This window comes from Phragmites australis, chromosome 21 (assembly GCF_958298935.1).
Source record: "Phragmites australis chromosome 21, lpPhrAust1.1, whole genome shotgun sequence".
NCBI lineage: Eukaryota > Viridiplantae > Streptophyta > Magnoliopsida > Poales > Poaceae > Phragmites > Phragmites australis.
In genome coordinates, this window is record NC_084941.1 from 8,562,194 (window position 1) to 8,569,368 (window position 7,175).

Consider the following 7,175-nt stretch of genomic DNA (forward strand, 5'->3'; position numbering starts at 1 on the left):
AAGGATCCAGCTCGGGGTTGTTGTCATCGTTGTTGTTGTCCGCCATGAAGCACATGCTAGTTAAGTCATTGGTCTTCTTCTTGTTATTTGCTTGTGGTTCATCCTCCTCCTAGCTCTCCTCATCGCTGAAAGAAGTGTCGATGTCACTAAAAGCCACCACGAACGCCCTAGAAGCTACCTTGGCCACATTCTTAACCATTTTATCGTGGTTCTTCTTGAAGAAGGGCTTCTTGTTCTTCTTCTTGTGCTTATGGTAGTCATGGTCGCCATGCTCCCTCTTCTTGAGCTTAGGGTAGTATGACGTGAAGTGGGTAGTGTCACCGCACTCAAAGCAGACATGAGAACCACCCCTCCTCCAGTCTCAGCGATTGTTGTAGAAGTGAATGAACTTCTTCACGATCAGCGCAAGGTCCTCATCATCCAGCGTGTTCACCTACTCCTCAGAAATCAAGGAAGACAAAACAAATCCACTCGATGAAGTGTTAGCACAAGAAAAGCCAGTTGCAGACTGATTGCCACCACCTGTTTCAAAAACCAACGCCATGTTCTGAGATAAGGGATTTCTAAGACCGATCCGAGCTGCCTTGGCTATCTTGATGGATTTGAGCTTGCAGAAGAGCTCATCACAAGTCAACGTATCATAACTTGGAGACTCTTCAATGCTCGAGATCTTCACTTCTCATATGCTACGGTTAAGAGCATAGAGAAGCTTGATCGCTCTCTCGTGGTCAGAATAGAGCAAAACATCAGTTGATCGAAGATCGCTAAAATCCCATCAAAACAAGCAAACATCGCATCCAAAAACTCTCCAGGGCCTTACACAAATATTTGATATTCTTAGTTGTATGTGCTTTGGCGTCTGGGCTTAATCTGATTAGTGCATTCATGAAAGACACTTAGAGTATTCCAGATCTCCTGAGCAGTACGGAGGTGCTAGACCCTGTCAAACTCATTCTGACTCGAGCTAGTGAACAAAATATTTCTGGACTTATTGTTGGCCTCATACTGTTCAATTTGAACCTGAGTCGTGTGGGCAGTTGGGATCTCATAGTTGGAATCAACTACTTCATATATTGCACTTCCTTGGCTTAGAAGATAAGCCACCATGCACCTTCCAGTACAAAAAATCACGGCTATCAAACATCGGAATCTTCCTACTTCTCTTCATGTCATCTACGGATCACAAAGCAGGTTAAGGTAAACAAGTGATCAAACTGGCTCTGATACTAATTGTAGAAACGAGATTGACGACTAGAGGGGATGAATAGGCGCCTCAATAAATTTCTTGCAAAATATATTGTCTTCTCCTATTTGGATCACCCAATGCACCTTAAAACTCAAGCGGAAGCAACGATCGAGAGAAGTTTTAACAAGAGAAAATCGAGGCAATAGGACACCACGGATGTTATATGAAACATAGATTCTATTTAAGATCAATTCATGTATCTTAGCACTCGAAAGATCACAACTAGCAAAGAAACAAGAAAAGATGAATATCGAGCAACGAAACTCTCCACGTTGATTGTCTAGAGGCAAGAGAATTCAAGACCCCATCACATAAGTGTGTGTATGTGAATTTTATTCCTCTAGCAACTAGAAGAATGACCTCACAAGATGCTGAAATTTCAGCCCAAAACAAAATTGAAAATCAAAACCGAAAAGGAAAAACTTGCACACAAGGCAAGGGAACCAAGAGAGAGAAACTAAAAGGAGCGGAATTCAAGCATACGAAATAAAATAAACTTCATTACTCAAAGAGGTCAGCCCTATTTTAGACGGATTATAAAGATTTTTCTCTCAAAAATCTCACCTATTACGTAGGCTAAGCACTCATCACCTATTACGTAGGCTAAGCACTCATCATTCTCTCCACTAAAACCCTAGCACAATACTCTCATTTGGGTGGTACAAGGGGCTCAAATAGCTAGTTCATCCTCTTCCATAGCCCTATCCCTCTTATTTATAGGGCTAGAAAACTTGATCACCAAGTTTCTTCGCTATTTCTCAAAATACCCCTATCTTGTAGTACACTTATACCTACTACCGAGGGTATTTTAGTCAATCTTTTTCTCCATTCATCAAACGGCTATGGACCCTTTACAACTTAGCTTCGTCTCCTCCAGTCCCCCCACGGTTTTAAGGCCAAATCTCGAAACCCTAGCACGCTTCTCAAAGCGTGACTCGCCGCCACTTGCTTCCACCTGAAGCAAGTGCTCCGATGATGATATGTGTGATCCGTCTTACGATATTGACTACTGGCAAGTCTCTCCTACTTCCGATTCCTCGGGCCGTCTTATCACTTACACCGGTATCTCCTTCGCTTGACTTTGTCAACATGCCATATTCATCCTCTGTTTTATACTTTGCTTGACCTTCATGTGTACAGCTAGGATCACTCTTGACTCCACCCAGCCCTCTTTGATCGTCCAGCACCAAGCATCCGCTTAGCCTCGATCACCGCCGTCGACCGTCAAGTTGCATCTGTCACCTGCACACCTTGAAACAAGCAAATACATTTCTTCACACTCCAAAACATCTCTAGGTTAGCACAAAATCAAAAACATCAACTCAGAGCACATGTTGCAGAAAACGTGAACACCGGATGTTCCGGTGTATTATGATCCTGAACACCGGACCATCAGGTGAGTGTAACACTACTGTTCTAAGAAAATTTTGTTCTCTGCAAGAAAAGGTCTGGTGCATTCTCTAGTGTTCACAATTACAACACCGGACTCTCTAGCATATATAATCAAACTTATCAAAGAAAATCTTCTCTCTGCAGAAAATACTCCGGCGCTCTCAAAGTTTATCACCGAACCATCCGGTGTTTGCTTTCATTTCTGCTTTAGCACTGAAAACGCTCCGGTGATACCCTTCGCCACCACACTCACCGGACCTTTTGGTGCATTGATCTCTGCAAAAAATAATCCGACGAGTATACACTGCCAACATCGAAACTTTCGATAAACACCAGAACATCTAATGTTCACACCAGAACTTCCAGTGTGTGTAATTTTTCTACGTACAGAGAAAAAATCGCTAATTTTAAACACCACCAACTCGAGTTAGACAAGAAAAAAAACATCCACAAACACATACTAACCAAGTTCAAGACACATCAACTGTTATCAATGCTTCATCACATACAAACTAAGTCACTTCTCCACTTAGTTTCTCAAAATACTTGTAAAGTATCAAGTTATATTTGTTTAAAAAAGGATATCAAGTTATATTTGTTTAAAAAAGATATCAAGTTATACAAAGAGCCAGCTGGTCCACCTTCTTCAAACGTTGACGGCCTTGTTCAAGACCAACACCATCACCAACCCAGAGGAAGATAAATGAGGGCGTATTGGTTATAGCCTGTTGAGTCAATTAACTATCATATAGCAATTCCACAAGGAAGGGGCAAGCTCCAAGAGAAAAAGAAAGGAAGTAGCAATTCAAGATCGGGAACAACCTCAATTTTCAAATTCATAATCTCCTCAGGAGTCCAATACTCTATATCATCTGTGATACTGGAGCGCGGTGAACATATTCCTCCGATGGAGGATCCACAAGGATAACATCAAACTTTGTGCCAAAAAATTCTGGGGAAAGCACATGTTCCTTCAGGTCACACTTGTAGTACATTGGTTCCGATGCTGACTTAGAAACTATCTCATCTTTCCCCTGTATGAGTTCTCTCAGCTTAGGATAATCCTCCAATACACTTTCAAGCTCCAGTTCACTGATAAAATTCTGTGGTCGCATGCCAGTGTCCACAAAGTTCTGTGAGTAATCATTCGGTTCACCCCTTGAAGGAGCTTTCCCAGCAGGTCCACTGTTCCGTTGTGGTGTCCAGCCTCCAGATGGTTTATCATGCAGCATTTCATGACTTGGTGTCGGCGTGTAGCCATTGGGTTGAAATCTAATACTGGTGCATTCATTGAGCCTCTTCTTCCAGTGGTTGTTTGGTCTAATTGAATATCATGGTTTGGGCTAAAAATATTTAAATGGGTTGTGTCTACTGGGTCGACTTGAGGCACGATACTGTAGGCACGATCTAGGCACGACACAGCCTAAGCCGAGACGGGCCGGACCGGCACGGTACGAGGCTACGGGTCATGCCTGAGCTGAGCGCGTGGAATAGCATGCCGGCATGGTATGGCCCGGCTGAGTCGGACTGGCACGGACCCGTCCCAGCTAGGCACGATCCGGCCCGATACGTATAGACCTGGCTATTGTCTATTTTTTATATTTTTTTAATTTTATAGCTATTTTTTATCTATTTTCTATATTTTATCATATTTTATCTATTTTTTATATTTTTCAATTTTGTAGCTATTTTTATTTTATCGGGTCGGCTGGGCCGACGGACCACCCGTGCGCCGTTGGGCCACCCATGCCTGTCGTGCCCGTTGTGCCTGTCGTGCCCGTCTGGCAGGCCATGCTACCAGACCGTAATCATACCCGGACCGATTCGACACAGCACGGTGAGCGATAGGCTATGCCATAAGACGAGGGGAGGCACGCGACCTACACGGCACGACCCGTGTCAATAGTTGAACCGTTCGGACCATACCGTAACTGGGCCATACCGAACCGGGCCGACCTGAGTGACCAATTTGACCATCTCTGGCTTGGGCCAGCTCCCAGCCTCCCACACCAGGAGCGAACCCAGGCCCAGCTACTGGAGGAGGGATGTGAAGATTTGGTGGAACAGCAAGCATATTCATATCATATCAATGCCCCTTGCTCCAGCCCAAACAAGAGCCCGCTGAAAAGGTGGCTTGAAAATACCAGGTCCAAGAGGACTCGGAGAATGGGACATGTTTGGCACCATTGGCTCCATCGGAACTGGTGGCAGACCAAAAGGTCCAAATGGCGGAGGCGGCATCATAGGCACTGGAACTCCCATTCTCTGAGGGTCCCTTCCAATTGGACTCCTTCTTACCCTACAAGGTCTACCACCTTTTGGCCCTTGTTGATGAATTGGAGAAACCATACTGCTGCTACTACTTTGACCTACTCCTGAAGTATCGGATGCCATTGGTCCTTTCAATCCTCCTGTCCCAGTTGGAGAATTGACAGAACTTTTGGCAGTATTCTGATCCATATTTTGAGCATCATCATAATCTCTTTCTAGAATCCTCTCCATTTCTATAATTCCTTTTGTTCTCATCAGCTTGATCATTTGTTTCAGCCCTTAAATCCAGATGGGATCCCATGTCTGTTCTTCTCCCAGAAAAAGAACTCTCCCTTCCAAAATCAAGATTTCTGTTGAGCCGTATTTTTTTTCAGAGTAGCGGGGACACAAAGGGGCCCCACCGGTGCCACCATGACGGCCTAGGACGCGCCGCACAGGGGCCACGCCCCAACATGCGCACACCCGGGTTCGAGCCCGGGTGGTCCGACTCCTCGCCGGGAGTCGTAACCAGCCGAGCTACGCTCATCTTTCCTGTATGCAGGGCCTTGGAAACTTCCACCATTCTGTTATAGTATCGTAGTCATTTGCACCTTTAGAATCTTCTCTTTGCCGATTTCTAAACTACTGTTTAGATTCTTCCGATACTCTGTTTCTCTCCCTCCCTCTATATGATTTATAATCTCCACGAGCATGCTCTCTTGTTTTCTCTTTCATGATTATGCTTCTTTCATTATCCGAATCCAAATGACCTCGATCACTATACTTATTATCATGTCTAACTTCCCTACGACTTCCATCATCATCAACATAAGGAAACTTATCTTTTGTTTTCAAATTGCCGTTACTTTCGTATGTACATTCAGCTTGATGCCTAAGTTTCTCATCTTTCTCAGAAGGCTTGGCAGTGCCGTGTTTATCATCTCTAACCAAGTTCTTTCTCTTATCAGTGTCTTCCAATCTTTCACCTAATTCATTCCTGTGATCATGAGCCTCTCGTGCATTCCTGTGCTTACTCTGATCATCTGGTGGCTCACCATCAGCTCAATCAGAACTTGTTTCATCAGCTCTTCAGTTGGTATAGGCCTCATCAAATCTCTTCTTGTAAGGCTCCTCTTCTTGGTCCCGGTGCCCTTGCTTCTCCCTACTGCTCTCTCTGACCTCTGAAGCCCTTATGACCTCCGAATGTCTCTCATGCTGACCATCATATGGCCCCTCTGCCTTGCTTCCGCTTTTACTATGAGAAACATCATGGCCAGAAGTTCTAGAGCTAGATCTTTTTGAAGAGTCCCAATCATCGCCATCTTCTCTTCTCCTGCTGCTGATATTCCCATCTCTATCATTGTACCTGTCAGACAATTTCCTCACGTTTCTCTTTTCAGGGCATCTTGTTGGAACCTTGGACACCTGTGAATCACTTCTTACATCGTAGCCATCCTAATCGCCGCTGTAGGTACGGCATGATCTTGAAACCGATTTCCTTCTCGACTCATTCCTATCAGCTGAAGATATCCTCCTACCATCATCCTGATCCTCAACTCCATCTGCATAGATGTGCTTCCTCGATTTGCAAGACTGGTTCTTTCTGCCATATCCTCTAGCTCTTCATCTTCCTTCGAACTGCCCCTTCCATCAACGCTGTCCTCAGCATCTCTCTTGCTGCGACTTCTACTAGATTCAGAACCTTCCATTGCAGAAATTTTCTATGCCATATACAGACTCAAAAATTTTCTATATTTGTTCCTTTCGATTAAATTAGCTGAAACGAGCATACTGTACCACAGAAGGAAAGCTGAGGTTTTCCTGGACGAAATACAGCTTTACGGGGTTATATAAAAGGCGCTGTCGAATGGCATAAGTGAACATACTCTAGCTGCTAAGAGCAACTGGAACCAACTACTCATATTTGATCCCTTATTCCTCCAAGTAGAAGATTACTTATCCAGATTTCACCTCTACTTCTCAGCACACTCCAACTAATTTCTCATATTTGACCCATATATTCCACTCATCTCTATTTTATTAATATATTATAACTAACAAGTTCCCTCTCACTTCTCTCCCTTGCTCTTCATCTCTCTTCTTTCTCTACCTCCCTCTCTCTCCCCACTCCTTCTCTCTCCATGCGAGCAGGCTTGGTGAGGGGCAACGGCTCGGACGGGCGCGTGCGGGGCCGCGCGCTGGGTGGCATGAGTGCGGGGTAGCACGGGCGTGAGGAGCAGGTCGTGTGGGGCCATGCGCAGGCGAGGCGACGCAGGAGGGGGCCAGC

At 44.8% G+C, this 7,175-nt stretch overlaps 1 pseudogene; it reads right to left on the reverse strand.

The window, feature by feature from the left end:
* Positions 1 to 3,249: 3,249 nt before the first annotated feature.
* LOC133903135 (N6-adenosine-methyltransferase non-catalytic subunit MTB-like) lies at positions 3,250 to 6,622 on the reverse strand (annotated as a pseudogene).
* Between the last annotated feature and the right edge of the window lie 553 nt (positions 6,623 to 7,175).